The sequence below is a fragment of the Nanorana parkeri genome, unplaced genomic scaffold (assembly GCF_000935625.1).
Source record: "Nanorana parkeri isolate BGI_ZX_2015 unplaced genomic scaffold, ASM93562v1 scaffold151, whole genome shotgun sequence".
In the NCBI taxonomy this organism is placed as follows: Eukaryota; Metazoa; Chordata; class Amphibia; order Anura; family Dicroglossidae; genus Nanorana; species Nanorana parkeri.
The window spans coordinates 1441367-1458146 of NW_017306419.1; the positions used below are offsets into that span (position 1 = coordinate 1441367).

At 41.9% G+C, this 16780-nt stretch overlaps 2 protein-coding genes across 2 annotated transcripts in view; one reads left to right on the plus strand and one right to left on the minus strand.

Moving 5' to 3' along the window:
• Positions 1 to 16780, minus strand: part of MACROD2 (MACRO domain containing 2) — a 1661433-nt gene that overhangs the window by 1268876 nt on the left and 375777 nt on the right. The window lies entirely within an intron of this gene.
• The window catches only part of FLRT3 (fibronectin leucine rich transmembrane protein 3), a 5504-nt gene continuing 4511 nt past the window's right edge, over positions 15788 to 16780 (plus strand). The window contains exon 1 of the mRNA XM_018554268.1: positions 15788 to 16417. The gene's annotated coding sequence lies outside the window, so the exon portion shown is untranslated. The remainder of the gene's footprint in view (positions 16418 to 16780) is intronic.

Consider the following 16780-nt stretch of genomic DNA (forward strand, 5'->3'; position numbering starts at 1 on the left):
TCTTAACCATTATTTATTTGGCGCAGACTGAGATTTTTTGTGCAAAAAGTCTCACATGGTAGAGCCATACACAGCCATGGTGAATTCAATTCGTACAGAAACCTGCTGGGAGAATTATCTTTAATGGTGCACCCTAAATATGGCTGCAAAAAGAAACATGGTCTGAAAGGTGGAGTATGCTTTTAAAAAACACTTCTCCTTACCAGTCACACACGTCCCTAGTGGAGATCACAAGCGGATGTGCCAACACACATAGCATTGGCATGATCCACTGTTGTCATAATCAGGACGCCAATCCAGAGATGTGATGTGCAGCTGATGCAGGAGTGAGTGCAGGATGTGGTGTAAAGAGGTTGGAGGAGATCAGCAGCACTAAGATGCAATAAGGGATGAAAAAACGAAAGTGAAAACTGTTTTTTAATAAAAATGGCAACAGTTTATGCCTAGCTATACTATTGAAATGAGGTAAATGCAATCCAGTTAGGGGATCCACTTAAGAGTTAGATAAGACTGGAGATGGATGTCACATGTGTGACAACCATGTCCTTTCTGATTTTTCCTCCATCATGGAGAAAAAATGGATCCGTGCAATTACTTTGGGTGGCTGGATGTAAACGAATGCTTGCCTTAATATACCGGCCAACATCACTTCAGGTTAGTAAAAGCAGACTTGGAGGCAAATGTTTTGGGTTTGGTCCGACAGATAGGGTTGCCACCTTTTCTTTCAGCGAAACCCGAACACTCTAGCGACGTACAGAAATATTTTGGGGAGAATGAGTCGAAACTTATTCACATGTAAATAGCGCCACCCATTCATATGTAAATATCCCAGTCAAGACTATTTTCAGTGGGGGGCCAGTAGCCCCCATCATACTTCTGGTTGCCCCTGTCTGCCTGACATCATGTGTCCCGGTTTCTGCTGCCATGAAACCTGGACACAGCATTCAAAACCTGGACTGTCCGGGTGAATCCTGGACAGATGGCAACCCTAGCGACAGACCTGAACGGACCCAAAAGTAGGTGGAGCATGCTTTTAAAAATTACTTTGAGGGCCCATTGACACCATGGTGTTGCTCTAAAGGCCTTGGATGCACTACAGGCCTCAGATGAACTAAAGGCCTTGGTTGTTTGTGTACATCCTGCAGTGGGATTCTATGGGGCTATTAGCTAGATGGGTTCCATAGAAATCAATGAGGGTGTACTGCACATGCATGGCCAGGAAAAGGAGAAGTCCAGTGCAGGATGTAAACAAACAACCAAGGTCGGGCTTGTCAGAACTTGGTAAGTATTCATCTGTGCTTGGGGATGGAGGAAGCGGTGATGTCACCTTTAAGGGCCTAAAGGATAAGTGTACTTTGTTTTAAAGTTCCCTTATCCTTTAAAGCCTATGTAGATGATTGGGTTTACATATAATTTAAGCAGAGATTACCTGGCACCGTGTGTTCTAACCCATAAAAAATTCATCCGATCCCACCTGCACTTTATATAGAGTACAATCTTTCCTGACAGTGTGATCAGAAGCCATTGTAGATGGGTACCTTAACACATAAGTAATGAGGAATAATATTTGATTATGGAGAGGATATTAGTCTTTATCTCAATACAGCTGCAACCACCAGCTGTAGTCAGCAGATGAGAAGAAAGATGCCTATTTGCACTGCACCAGCCTATTGTGAATGGCCCCCACAGTCAAAGCCCGTCTCCAGCTCCGTAATGGGACCGATAAGTGCAGATTCAAACTAAAATAAGAAGAAAGTTTTATATTTTTTTCCCCAGTTATAAAGGTTCCCTCCTATTGTCTTTATGTATTAATGCTAATTATTGAGCCTTCCTGTGATTTGAGCATTTTGTGCTCAGCTCCCACTTGGATTTTGACAGCTGCGGAATCCATTGAAAACAGTGAAAATAAAAATAAAAATATAAATTGTGCACGATTGCAGACAAAGGCTTGCATTTATTATCTCAGGATATTCAGTGTGGCATTCATTAGAAGCGCTAAGCAACAATAGCGTGGAAATTATTCCTAGGATCCCGGCCAAAGATTGTACTTTTTGACATGTTACATTATCTTTGTGATTAATCACATAAAGAAAGGAAGAGAGATTCCTATTCTGCAAGCTGCCTGTGTAAGCCACTGCGAGAATCTGTGGAGGGGGCTTAACCGTTTCCAGGGACAAACTTTCCCCACCAGGGAAAATTTTAGAAATGGTTTGTTCAGTATTCATTATTGATCGACTATATCATAAAATCCATAATTTTCTGCAATTAAGACCCAATCATTGTCTATTAATACACTGCTGATTTTTTTTTTTAATAATAGCTATTAAAAAATGCCATTAAAAAAATGAATTCTGTTTTCCAAAGATGCTGCCAACTTGATATTAGGAGGCAGCTTCATTTAACCCTTCGTGTCTGCCGTGGCCTCTTGAGTCTGTTCTCTGGGTCTTGCCATTAAACAAGCCCGTCAACTCTATGTTATAAAGAATTCCACATGAGGAGTAAATCTGGCAATACACAAGTCATGAAAACACTTGATTCCCCCCATCCGCACAAAATCAGAAAACTGCAGCTGATTGGCTGCAAATTTTGGCGGGGAATTTTCCGTCTGGCTCCATCGCTTTTCTGATGGGCGGTAGGCTGCTGACACAGCCACCCACTGGCTCAGTGTATGGCCAGATTAGGGACTTGTTCACACCAGCAGCCGCGCTCTAAGGCATGGCTACTGGTATGCGTGTGCCTGTGAAGAGCTGATGTGCACATTCTAGCCGCATTAAACTGTTTCTTTCTTTTTTAATAGAACTTTATTGAAATGTCACAAGTGACATTTCATTCAGTGCTATGGGCTCACCACAGTGCGATGCGGTTGTAACGTATCTCACTGCAGTGTGCCTAAAAAAAGTACGGCTTGCCGGACTTTTTTTAAGCGCACACCACCAGAACACAGGAGGTGTGAACTGTCACCATCCATGACAAGGCAAACTGCAATGTTTTGCATTCGGGCTGCGCTGGAAAAAACAGGCAGCACAGCCTAATTGCAGATGGTGTGAACGATCCCTTAGTTGCCCCCGTAACAGGTGTCCCCATTGGAAGACATCCCCTTACCTCGTATTCTGGGGGCAACACCTAATGTAGGATTTCCCCTCTCTCTCTTTTTCTCCGCTCCTTTATCAAAAAGCTTTAAGCTGCCCATACTCCAGTAGAATTTCATTTGAAAAAAATGTGTCTTCGGAACATTCATTCGATTTTCTAATAGTTAATGGGGTAAAATTGACTGTTGTGACAAAAAAAACACAAAAGGAGCAGAATGAATATTTTTTCTCAAGCAAGGAAACTCTAACAGTGAATGTTTTCGTTCAGGAAACTCCATTCATTCCAAAACCGAATATTAAAACATTCTACAAATCTCTGATGGCATTATCGAATGTTCTGAGGAGATTTTTCATCTGAATGTGTGTATGAAAATCTACCAGTGCATGGCCAGCTTAAGGTCCCATTCACACGGGGCATTCTGGGATTCCTGCGGCAGGAACCTACTGATTTTTTCCCAGGTGTCCCCGTTTAGATGTGGCCACTGTACCTATTGAAGTTAATGACCAGGTGACAATGGATGCATTTGTAAGCAGCAGTCTGCATGTAAACGCACAAGGTACCATTAGATCCACTTTGGAAGAGATGATTTTTGGTGCATCCAGCAACAGTCATTTATACTAAACTGCATGTAATGGTACCATGTACATGTGCAGACTGTCGCTTACAAATGCAGCCACTGTCACCCACTGTCATTTACTTCAGTGGGTACAGTGGCCGCATCTGAACGGGGACACCTGGCATTCCTACCGCAGGAATCTGTAGGTTTGAATGGGGTCTTTGACTACTGCTGCAGCAAGAAAAATGAGACTTCAAGCCGGCGTCCGGGGACCACGCACGATTGCACACAGTGATTGCCGCGCCCCACTATTGATTTCAATGGGGTTATAGCAAACACTAAAAAAAAGGTACAAGTCGATTGCATGTGCGGTATCGTGGCAGGAAACTGCACAATCCGCCTGGCATGACTGGAGTGCCATTCGAAAATAATGACACCACCAGCACGAATGGCGGTTATGTACGATTTCCGTGACCACGCAGCCATCCGCACGGTTTCCTTTCCTATTTCTAAATCTGCAGCTTTCCTTCTGATAACACCTGGGAATCCTGCCATGTGGTCTTTGTTCAGGCACTACCTGTTGTAGCATGACAACGCTCTGTCCCGGTCTCCCTGCATCTACGTTGTCACCCTGTCAGGGCTTAGTGTGGAAAGTACACATTTCAACACACAGTACGCAATTATGTTGCACTGTTAAAAAAAAATCAGCGCAGCACTTGCTGGAGTGAATGTAGACAGAAAGTGGCTGCAAAGAGGCTGAACAAGATCAACAGCATTGAATGAAAACAAGGTGAGAACAAGTATTTTCTTTAAACAAACTGCACTGTAATAAACTTATTGCTGAATATAATATTTTTAATTTTTTTTTCTAAATGACAAAAAAAGACTTCATTGAACTTTATGCCCCCCTGCACACTGTGGTGCGGTGATGCGAGTTGCGCTGTGTAAAAGTGCAGACTTGGTGTATTTTTATACAACGTACATGTATGACATGAACGGGGCACAAGGAGAATGTTCTTTTTTTTTCTGGGATGTGTCTGTGTTCAACTGAGAGTAACCCTGCAGAGCCCACCATAGATGCTGCACAGCCCATCTGAGACTGTCTATGGTGGGCTCTGAAGGGGTCTCAGGTTGGCTGGTCATGGCCGCATCCCTCCCTCCTTTCCTTCCTTCCTTCCTAGCTCCTCTTACCTGCACACTTGGCCTCGTCTGCGGCCGGACCGGCCAGAAGTGACGCTACTTCCGGCCAATCCGACATCAGACGAGCAGCGTCGCTGATGGGGCCCTAGCTTGTCTTAAAGTCACTGGAGCGGCAATGCTGGGGCCCTGCGCTGCTAGGGCCAGGCCTCCGCCTCCTCGCCCTTCACCGTCGGCCGATAGTCATGTAAGGGACAAGGGCGGGCCCCCCAGGCCCCTTACATGAGTATCTGCCGTACCCCCCTGATGGCTGCCCTGATCACACCTACTAGGAAGCCATTGTTGCTGTATTAGACTGGAACTGTACTCCCCTCCAGCCATGCGACTTCCATGAGCTTCCTCACTGGTGCCCACATGTTCACTCGGTCTTCTTCTGGGCATAAGGTCTTCAGCCATCTTGAATGACCACACTGAGGTGATGCAACAAGTGCAAGAGCTCATTCGCCTCGGAAGATGCCAAAATCGTACACTAAGTCCCTGTTCACACCTTTGCAAAATGCGCACGTTGACGCATGTTAACAAAATGCATCCTAACATGTGCAATACGCTTGCGGTGCCATTACTAGTTAACAGCTCAACATACACGGCTGGGAAAACTTGCATTTTTTTCCCCCAAGTACACCTGTAGCAGAATCTGCTGCATGAGCTATTTTCCTGCATTTGACCCACATGCGGCACCCATTGAAATCAATGGGAGATGTGCAGCAAGCATGGGAAGAATGCACAAGAACACACACAAATGCAACGAGCAAGCTGTGCGTAACCCAAGGCCACTGGTGTGCGCTGACAGGGAACAGTGCTGAGGAGCCAATCCCAGCGCATAGTACGGTTTACTTTTTTAAAAAATTAGAACTTTATTGAAATGTCACTGAAAAAGTACTGCATGTGGTACTTTTTTTTTAACCGCACGTCACTGCAATGTGGTAATTGTTAAAACACGCACAAGCGCAAAACGTATGCTGCAGCAGATTTTGCTACATGCACTACTTTTCTGCATTTGCCATGCGTTCAGGGCCCTATTGAAGTCGATGGGGGTGCACAGCAAATGTGGAAAGCAAATGCGCAGGAACCTGGCACATGTTCAGGTGTGAATGGGGACTTAGTGTGAATGAAGCCTTAGCTGGGTGTGCCGTCTCCTGCGTGCTTTAAAACATGTATTTGTGGTATCACGTTCCACTTTTAAAAAAATCAGTGCAATTTAAAAAAAATATATGTATTTATTTTTTAATTGCACTAAGCAGCCATTGCTCTATGAGGAGATTCAGTCGAACTTTCCCCTCGGTATCCCGTACAAAGCTGCCACGATCCAGCATCGGAAGGGTTAACAACCCCCAATGAATGGGAGCAGCAAAAGAAAGGGAAAGGGAGCGATGTGCGGACACAGCACGGTACGGGTTACTCATGCTCCCCCTGGTGTTCATTCCGGGCACAGCGTCTGCAGAGGAGGCTTACCTCACTGGGGAAGGGCTGCCTGGTGGCCCCGCCCCCTGCCGTGACATCACACCCCCTCCTCATCCAGTGCGAGGTGCCGCTGTAAGTTCAGACTTTGAGCTGGGCTCGCAGGACTGATGTGTGCGCTCCTGTTCTCAGCGCTCGGGGAATGATACCGCCGCCTGCTCCCAGCTCACATCACTAAGCTTCTGCGTCCATCCTACGAACGGAGGACTTTCTATTTTCTATTGCACCATTACAGACTGGAATTATATTCTCCGATCTCTTCTTACTGGATTGTTCCTGTGCACTGATCTTCCAGGTAAGCCCGGATTTCCATCAATCACTAACCCTAACAGCAGCCTCTTCCCTCTGATCTACCCCCATATGTAATGCTGGAGACAGCCTCGTCCTTCCATTCGCAGCACTTTGTTAGAGCAAGTTGTGCAGAGAGTGAGTGACAGCCTGATGCCAGGGATGATTGACAGCTCAGCAATGAAATAGGGATAACACCTAATTGCTGGTGATGATCCAGCAGAAAGTTCAGCTTGCTTTGCTGTATTCATAGGGAAAGCTTCAGTAGCTGGATGTGGGGTATATCCCTACAATGGTCTGTTCTCCAGCCAGGATAGGAAATCAATAATCCCTCAGAACAGCAGTGTATGTACATGAAAAGCATAGATCTTGCTCAAAACCCCATGTTCCTTACTTGTGCAAAAGCCAGCAGACTTTGCAAAACACAAATGAACAGCTACACCTACATCTCAAAACCTGAATTGCTCTAGAATAAGAATAAAAAATCAGCCCCCCTCCTTCTCTCCTAAAGAACTCTCTCCTATTCTTCGGACATTAAACCCAAAATTCACAGCCTGGACTAGTGAAGTATGTGACCAGCCTAGCAATGGGAAGAAAGGAGCTGGTGGGAGATAGAATAATGCCAAGCTTAAGGGACTCGGCATTGTCTGTGCTTGGGGGACCCCACTGTGAACAGGGAATTATGGATCGAAAAATCCTAAAAAAAAAGCTGCAAATGAAGTATACTGTGGAAGATTAGCAAGTTAATATGACCTGGGGGAGGGGAGCCGGGTTATGTCACTTCCAAGACTTGGGCTTTTGTAAAATCCTGACAAATATTAATTTGATGGAGCAAAGGGATGACACTGGGATACAAGTTTATTTTGTTTTGTACACAAACATTCTAGTCGTATGTAAATAATACACACATAATGTATACAAGGTCCACTGGCAAAGAGCTGAAATAAACACTATACACTTATATATATTAATTACAATATGATGCTATATACAACACATGCATACAATACATTTAACACATACATAAAACACATACATGCAATACATTTAATACATACAGACATACATACATACAATACATGCATACAACACATGCATTCAGTACATACTTAGAACACATGCAGTACATACTTAGAACACATACATGCAGTACATACTTAGAACGCATACATTAACCATGGGTCTTTATTCACAGTAAAGTTCAGTAACTCACAGAAACCAATAAGAAATGATTGCTCATCCTGCATAATTCTGGTTGCTATGGATAACCACAATACGTATGTATGTAGATATATATATATCAATCTTTTTCCCTCTGTAAAGTGGAGCCAGTCTTTCAGCTGAAAAACATTCTCCCTGCTTTATATTACAAACCTGTACAGATGTACATTAGAGCACCCCTCTCTCTGTCTGCCCATAAAGGGGACACATTGTACCCCAGTTCTGAGATTCCACTTTTTTTTTTTCTTACAAAGTCTACTGTTATTACTTCACGTCTCTGCTTCTGTAGCTGAGCTAACTAGCTCACGTTCAGGATCTGGGCTCCCCAGTTGTCTGGCTACTGTTAGTGTGCAGAAAGCCACAACGGTGGAGCATTGTGTGTGTGTGTGTGTCTCAGCCCCGAGTCCCCCTCTCGCTGGCTTCAACCCATGGGCTGCAGCTGCTAACAGACCACAGTGCTAGTGAATAATGCCTCAAATTAAACAAATGGGTCTCACCAAGGGCTGAACTCAGCGGCTCCACGGAGAGATCCTGCCACTGCCCGATTTAGCTGGCCAAGAAGATTAATTCCTGCAAATATATTCATTCAGCATTAGCCTCTAATCGTGTTATTTCAATAATAATCTGCAGAAAGCAAAAGCTGCTGGTTGTCCACTATACCTCCTATGCAATCGTATGTTGTCCATGGAGCTGTGGAAGCAGAAAGGGCTTTATGACATTATTACATATAGGCAACTACATTCTTTTTAAGTTTGTAGTGCAGGTAAATGTAGAAATATATGTGCATATACATTTATAAATACAAATCTATCTATCTATACACACACACACATATACACACTCACACGTCATACAATTATTGTACCTGTCCTGCACTATTTGCCACCACCTTCCATGACGCTGTATAAGCTAGTGTACATACATATGCATGACCATAAACCGAAGTCACTGTAGCTCATCTGTACAGCCCACATTTGTTTACTATGGTGCATATTGACATGTCCCCTACTTTCCACCCACATAAGAACCCTTCTAGCTAGCACACTTCGTAATAAGCATCCTCACTAGTAAAGAGTGTTATGGAAATGCTTGTGTATAGTGAAGGCATTGTACTCCTGACAGTCCCTGGAACACAAACCCAGAAGACGCAGCCCTTGCGCATAATGGACCATCTCCTTTATTCTGATGGCTTTCGGAGACCAGATCAAAGCGAAGGGGAATACATTTGGCCAATTTCTGGCTGCTGTCACACTTTGTTACCAGACTATTAATTATCTATTCCCTTGGTCCGTTCTCTCTGCACAGCGTTGTCCAATCAGATAAAGTCCAATTATGGTCGCCATCTAGCGCCTGCGGGTGTGCAGTCCTAACTAACGTGATTCTCCCGCAGGATTAAAAAAAACACAATTATCAGTTTAGGAACACTGCATGAAAGAAATCTCTCTTCGTGTAAAAGACAGACTTGTGTAAAGTCACTCAGCAGCGGATGGTTTGACTTCAGAGATTTTGTTTTTCTTTTACTCTTTGTACACAGTCGCAGCTTTTGTCAACCGAAGTCACTCCATCCGATAAGACTACTGAAACATGTTATTGGCTGGTGGAACCGAAGGAACTAGTTAATTTTTAGTTTTGTTTTGTTTTTTTGGTGTTTTTTTTTTAACGTTTAGCCAAGTATGTTCAAGACAAGGCTTTCAAATATTTTAAACGCTTGGGAAATGACCACTCATGCAGTTAAAAGTACAATTAGAAAGTAGTTTGGTATCAGGATTGCTGGAAGCTCATCAGATTACTCAGCAGGGCAAAGGTTGGTTTTCTGTAGCAGTACAGTGGTAGAAGCAGCGAAAGTCTTAACATGATGAGACTTGTCTGTTAAATTGGGATTTGCCAGATCTGAAGTGTGGATTTATCTAATCAAGATAAACATTTTGCAGTAACAGGATGATCTCACCTGTGGAAACTGCACTTAATTGTTTCTCATAACCCAAGGCAGAATAAGTCAGGGGGGGGGATTTTTTTAGCATTTTTCTTGTGTGTGTGTTGCATGCATTGTCAGGAGTAATGACTAAATAAATACCATGGTTAATGAAATCAGCATGGCCATTAGGGTTTCACAAAGTCCTTCAAAAGGAGAACTTTTACTTGCTCTCGCAGACACCACTGTTCAGCTCAACAGGAGACTTTGTTGCAATTAAAGTCAGGAAAGCCGGACAGAAACAGCGATCGGCTGACTTGTGGGTCCTAGACAGAAAAAGGCTTCGAGTAGACTGTACCACCCCCAAGTGGGCATAGGCTCAGCTGGAGGCACACTGGAGCGGTTTTTCTTCAATTCATTTATTTTGTGTGTCCCCCCCCTTCCTTAGTCAATGAACAAAGAAAGCAGTGGTCTGTTTCCTGGCTTCAGAAGTTCAAGCAGTCACCAAAATGGATACTTTTTTTCAAGCCATGTATAATATTGTGCAGGGGCCTTGACATTTTTTTCTTCTGTAGCTAGCTCGCAGCTTGCTTCTGCAGCTTGGAATTCAATTATTTTTTTATAGTGTTAATGGTGTTTATTCCTTGATGCAAACTTCTTGGCCTTAGTGCATTTCTTAGTGTCATATAACCTATTAGTAGTCATAATAGGAACAACAATAGCCTATTATTCTTACCATTGCGTGTACCAAATGCTAAACTCATATATGTCCAGTGAAGGTAGCTATGTTGTGCCCGTGGCAAATCTTTCATAGAGCAAGCAACAAAACCAGTTCATTAGAAACTAATATCATTAATGTGGAAATGTTTTCTGCACAAGTTCTAAATGAACTGATAGACCAAACATCCTCAGTACACAACCCGGCTTCCTCTTTTGCACTGTAACAGGTATATACCAAAATGTAACTAAATATACAACACCTCTGGGGACATAGCTGGCAAACCATACAGGGCAGTGCGGCACAAGCTTGTAGCTGCTTCATTTTAGTTACCTAGAGAAAAAAGGTTTTCATAGTAGATATCAGAAATATGTGACACAGGTATGTGAGGTAGTTGTTGTAGAATGCAGCTAATTTGCAGTCTATTGTGCAAACACGTATCCACTTGTCACGCCCTAAGGTGAAGTGTCAGGCATTTCTCCAATAACAGGTAGCAAGCACAGCTCTTAGACATAACTTCCGGCAATTTTTCCAGACAATAGAGATTATTGTTTTGCATGGTTTCCTAATATGTTGGCCATATTTCGCTCTTAGCCTTAGTGTAAATATAGCCCTAGTGAGAAACTTCCACCTAGACCCCAACAGTCTGAAGACAAAAGGCTTGTGAGAAGATATAAATGGGGGATGTAGTGACACACCAGATATATGATAAATCTCTTCCATGGAAGTTGGAGGTAACCCAAAGCATGCTGGGAGTTCCACTTCAAACAAGAACTAAGGAAACACAGGGCCTCATGTTTGAATGTACCAAGAATCCTCTGTTGCCATAACAACCAATCAGCTTCTCTCATGCAAATTAAGCAGTTCTTAGGGAAATGAAGGGAGTTCTACAGACAGGCCTATACAGATATTTTCCCAGTAGATAAAAAAAAAAGGTGAAAACCATTACTGCCCCTTATTGGGCACCATCACTATATTTTTGCATAAAGGTAACTTAAGGAACAGTGCTTTATGTTGTCCACAGTAGCCAATCCAATTATATTTGTAGGGATAACATAATCAACTTTCTACCCAGCTCTTTACCCCAAGGGAACTTAAAGTAATTTTCAGGTCTCAGAGAACTCCTGCTAAATTTAGTTAATTGGGGACCAGTGGGAGAAACGCCCCTTACATTGGTGGTCAGTGGAAAGAATATCCTCTTACAGTGATGGTCAGAATGCCACCATTACAGAGAGCAAAAAAGTTAATTGGTGTCATGCCGCCGGCTCTGCCAAGTGGCATTGGACCCAAAACTATGTAGGCACCATCATATGGGAGGTTAGAGAACCACAGCTCAGGGAACCCCTAGCAAACTCTGTAGGAACCCTGGTTGTGAAAGGCTGCTTTAGATACTTAATGCATGTTTTTTTCTTCATTTACAGTTTCCTAGTGCTTGAAAATCTATAAATAATTCATATTTGGTCTCTTCTGTTTATTATCAGAAGGCTGGGTATGTAAAGATTAGCATTCATGATAGCCCAGGAAGGAAAATGTCTAAGAAACTGGTTTAAAGTATGTTTTATACTGCCCATACCAGTTCAGTCTCTACAGTAAATGAATACACAGCTAGAAATAGACGTGAGGCAGGGCGCACTCTGCTGGTCTGCTTTAGAAAACAATCACAACAGCACTTGTTCCAACAACTGACAAAACATCTTTAAAAAAAAAAACTTTTTTTATTGGCATGGCTGTACATTTAATTATTCTGCATTCTTGCTTTTTCCACTAGAAGGGAAAGGATATTCATGACAGGGCCAATACACTATGTAATGATGAGCACTTCAGTAACTCAGCTATCTGTACACTATTACAGCAGGTCTGGTATACTTTCATCAGAAATGCTGGAAATATCATAGACTGAAATAGTTTGAGTAGCCTGGTCCTGACGGAATTACTCTGGTATGCATCATGTGCTGTAGTGTGGAGTAATGTGGTTGGTCACAACTCCAGAGTATATTATGCCTTTAGGGTTTTTGGTGGGCTTATGATTGGTGTTATACACAGCGAGAGCCCTACCTGAATGAGATCTGCAGATCGTGGTAAAGTCTAGCTTCTAGTAAGGATGTTTGGGGACTCTATGGCCCATGCTGTCATAAGTTCAGAAAATGTGTAACATAAGAAAGCATGACAGGTACTTTTAAGCTCCAGAGTTACTTGCAAATTCTTTCTTGGTATCAACACTTAACCACTGCCAAATACCATGCAGCCCTTCAACTAGAAAGTGAATAACAAGCAAAACCGCATTAAAGAATCTGAGGCAACCAATACCTGGTGGGATATATTATCATGTAGAACCGAGCTAAAGGCCTGTAGCAAAAACACTGAAAATGGAAAGGCCACGCGGCCCACTATTACCAGGCCTTGGTCATATTTTATGTATAACCACTCACTGTCATTCAGCGCATATACAAAGATTTAAAGGAGCGATTGTATCCCTTTGGCATGAGGCATTGTTCAGGGGGTTTAGTTCTAACATCATGCCTACTATTGATATGCAAAATATATCATATTAAACAGAAGTGGATGGACCATCTTTTTATAAGCCGATCAAGAATTTATTCCAATCCATTTTTTTTGTTACCAGCAGAGCTATTTTTTTCTTTTGTTTAGTTTGCTGCACTTAAAAAAAAAACAACAAAGTTGCCATTGATCCTAATGAGCTTTAAGTTAAGTCCAGCATAGCCACTAGTACAATGGCAGCATTAGAACGTGGTTAGCATGACAATTGTGGTTATAAAGACACAGTTTAGCTCTGAATGTAAAAAACAAATAGTATTATTTACTCTGGATTTTACACTACTTGCAGCCATTTCCTTACATCTTATATGTTAATTTAGTCCAATCAACAAGTTGAAAAGAGTGATTTCCTCAAAGCGACTTGGCAACACTTGCTTTTACTTTACTTAGACTAGCTTTTGCTTGAGGCATCAGACAAGATGGAGGAAAAGATTAAAAAACAAAAACCCCAAAACAGCAATTTAAAAGATTCTGATCCCTAAAAGGGAATTTGACAAAAATCAGTATGTATGAAAAAATAAAAACTGCTTTTTAATTAAGAGAAGGCAGGTTGCTAAAGCCATAAAAATACTTTATCGTATGTTTAACTGCCTCAGTGATTCACTTCAGCAGTTGTAAAAACAAATTTAACACATGGTAATAATCTAGGCAGACACAGATAGCAACATTTCAGCGCAGACGCTAATGGTTAACTTTGTAAGGTAAAGAGCAGCTTAAGTTTTAATCCGCATTTAGGAAGATGCTAGGCCTGCTGATAAATAAGTGTTAGCATTGTCGACTACCTATCTAGCATCCTCGCATGTTGCCACAGGACACTGGGCACCCTTTGTGACTGCATATGTAATAATTAAAATGTTTCTGTAGATTAGCAGTCTTTAGACTGGTTTAGGCCGGGGGCACCGTTGCTTAAGAAGTATCCACATTCACAGTAAGCTTAGTCCTATAACGTTAAAGTTTAATTATTTGGAGATGGAATTTAGTTTATATAAAAGAAGTCTTCTGCATCTATTATTCAGCATACTGGCACTGCGGAGCATTTGAATTCTGGAACAGATGCTCTGCTTGCTGGATGCCATGTAATTACTGAGTGGAGAAGTAAATTGCTGCTACGGCATTTCTTAATTTCAGGGTCAAGTATTTCCAGCGCACTCAAATTCTTTTGCTTGTCACTCTCAGCACCTTGCCAGGTTGACCCTTACATCTAAAGGCCTAGCGAAAATATCTGCAGGAATGATTTGTACAAATCAGAACCTGATTGGAATTAGGATTTGATTATCTCTATAATTCAGTTTTTTATTTATTTAATGCTTGCTTCGAAAATCATCTGTCAGTACAGTAAACGAAAACAATGAATTTGTTACCTGAACATGTTTGAGGCAGCTTTTTTGTCTCTCTCAATGGATCGGTTGGCACAAAAAAAAAATTAATTACAAGTTTATGTGTATAATAGTGCACACACAGCTATTAACAAGTCATTATCTATACTGAAAGGTCTGAGATCTTGGAAGAAGCTGCAATTTGGAATCCCAAATCCAGCTCCCAAATTCAAAAAGCTATTAGCCTCTTGAGTGGTAGAAATTTTCCAGCAAGCTGGATTATAATAATAATAATAAGAGTTCTTACCAATTAGGAGGTAGATGTTAGGAATCAGGCTGCCAGTACACATAAAATTGCAGCTGGCAAATACACTGTGGTGCCTCTTCTATCATTAGTGGTGTCACACGTTCCCTGGTTTATAAGAATCACATATTGGTTTCTCAATTACTTACTATTCATTTTTTTTTTTAAATAATATTGTTTACTACGGTTCTAATCCAGGGGTGGGCAAGGTAATATGGTATTCAGAAGCTAGTAGTCCATTCCAGAAGCCAGCAGAAGAGTTTTAGGAGTCAGTTCAATTGACAACAACTCAAAAGTTAGGTGCCAGCTGTAATTTTTAAGGAGCATTGACTACCTGGCCCTGTCCTAATGCTTATTGTCTGTACTATTCAATTTTTATATGATGAACTGCATTAACTTATTTCACTCAACTGATATTTAAAAAAACTGGACCAAAGAACAGTGGAAAAAAGTAGATACTGCCAACAGCAGCTAGCCAGGAGTCATCTTTCTCATTTACAGGGGAACTGCTATATTTTTTGCTCCAGGTTTCCTTGCCCTAGTTTTATACATCAGCACTTGATACAACAGGATAGAAGCTTCCTAGTAAGTGTGCATACAGAATGTTTAAAGTTGTTTTGTTATTGAATAAATGCTTCCCAAAATAGTTCTCTTCCAAGGCCGGGCCTAGAATCTACAACATAACCCTAGCTCTTGCGTGCAGCTGAGCAGGAATGGCTCCCGGACCTGGTTATCTATTACATGTACAAAAGTGGTGGACAGCAAGGGAATGTGCTGGAGTTTGTAATCGGAAAAGACAGGTGTCACCGTTTGCTAAAGTAATTTCTCTGCAGTTGGTTGATTGAAGCTGACGTCAATTACAGTTGCTCTTGGATGGATGCACTGAAATGGCTGATGTGAAATACTAGAAAACGTGGCAGCGAGTGGTACCATGCTCCTGACCTCTGGGATCTTTGAGGTCTGAGCAGAGAACAGAATCAAGACCTTAGTCTGTTATAATGCACAATGAATATACCTCAATCAGCCAAGCATGCTATATCAGTTGTCAGATTGTCTGCCTATATTCATTATCAATAACTAACACATGCTTACTTTTTTTTGTTTTTTAGGAAATTCTTACAGCAAGAAATCCTTACAAGGAACTAGCACATCATTTTTTATAATTTTTTTTGCAAAAGAAAGCTTCTAAACTTCACAAAGCACGAATCGCTTCCAGATATATATCTTCCACAAATTTTTTTGCAATCAAGTTTCACATCCAGCTTGGAGCCAGAAATGTTTTCACAGCGGGTGTCAATGTTTGGGGTTTGTGACTACTGTACAGAGAGCATTCATGGCTGATATTTTCACAGGGAAGCATGTACCTACTTTGAATGCACTGTTTATTTAAGCTTTTACATTATGAATCGTTCCCCTGGTGTGGAGTTAATTTTACTGGTCTTGCAGAGGAGCCTTTGTACACGAAAAGGCAGTTTCTGGCATAAAAATTAAAGACAACCAAAGGGGATTATAAAGAAACCTTTTAATTGGCAGAGGAGGAATCGCCACGTGGTCGCAGGAAACTCAACACTGCTCAAGTGCACGATTTGGGAGTCGGTGGTAAACGTTTGCTGTGATGTGGACAAGAGATAATGAAACTCTGTACCTTCTTCCTTGAGTTAGGATTGTTTGAGTAAATACTTTGAAAGAGGGACTGCTAAATGAGATAACCCAGAGCTCGTTATTCTGGGAACATAAGGACTTCACAAGAGCTTGCCCTCGGGAGGATTCAAGGGAACATCATCTGACACTTCTTGAGCAGGTAGGTCTGCGTCTAGCTCCTAGTAAGTGCTGATAAAGGAGGGGAAGAAAACAAGTAAGGAAAAGCCACTGATAAAAATAAAGAGTGTCATGACACAGGTTGTAACGCAAGATGTCTTTTAGAATCTTCTGTGTCAGTAACACCTTTGCAGCATCGGTAACCACAATCATTTTAGCTGTGCTAGAAATGTATGAGATAGGAAAATGTCTGTTCATCCGTGCTGAGCACAAAATATAAAAGTACCCATGTGCCGAGATAAATCCCTGTACACTACAAAAGTGTAGCTGCTCTACAGTTTGCTAACAAACTGAAAATAAAGCCGATGCTGTCTAAGAGTAGAATCATCAAAGGGGAATGGGGGGG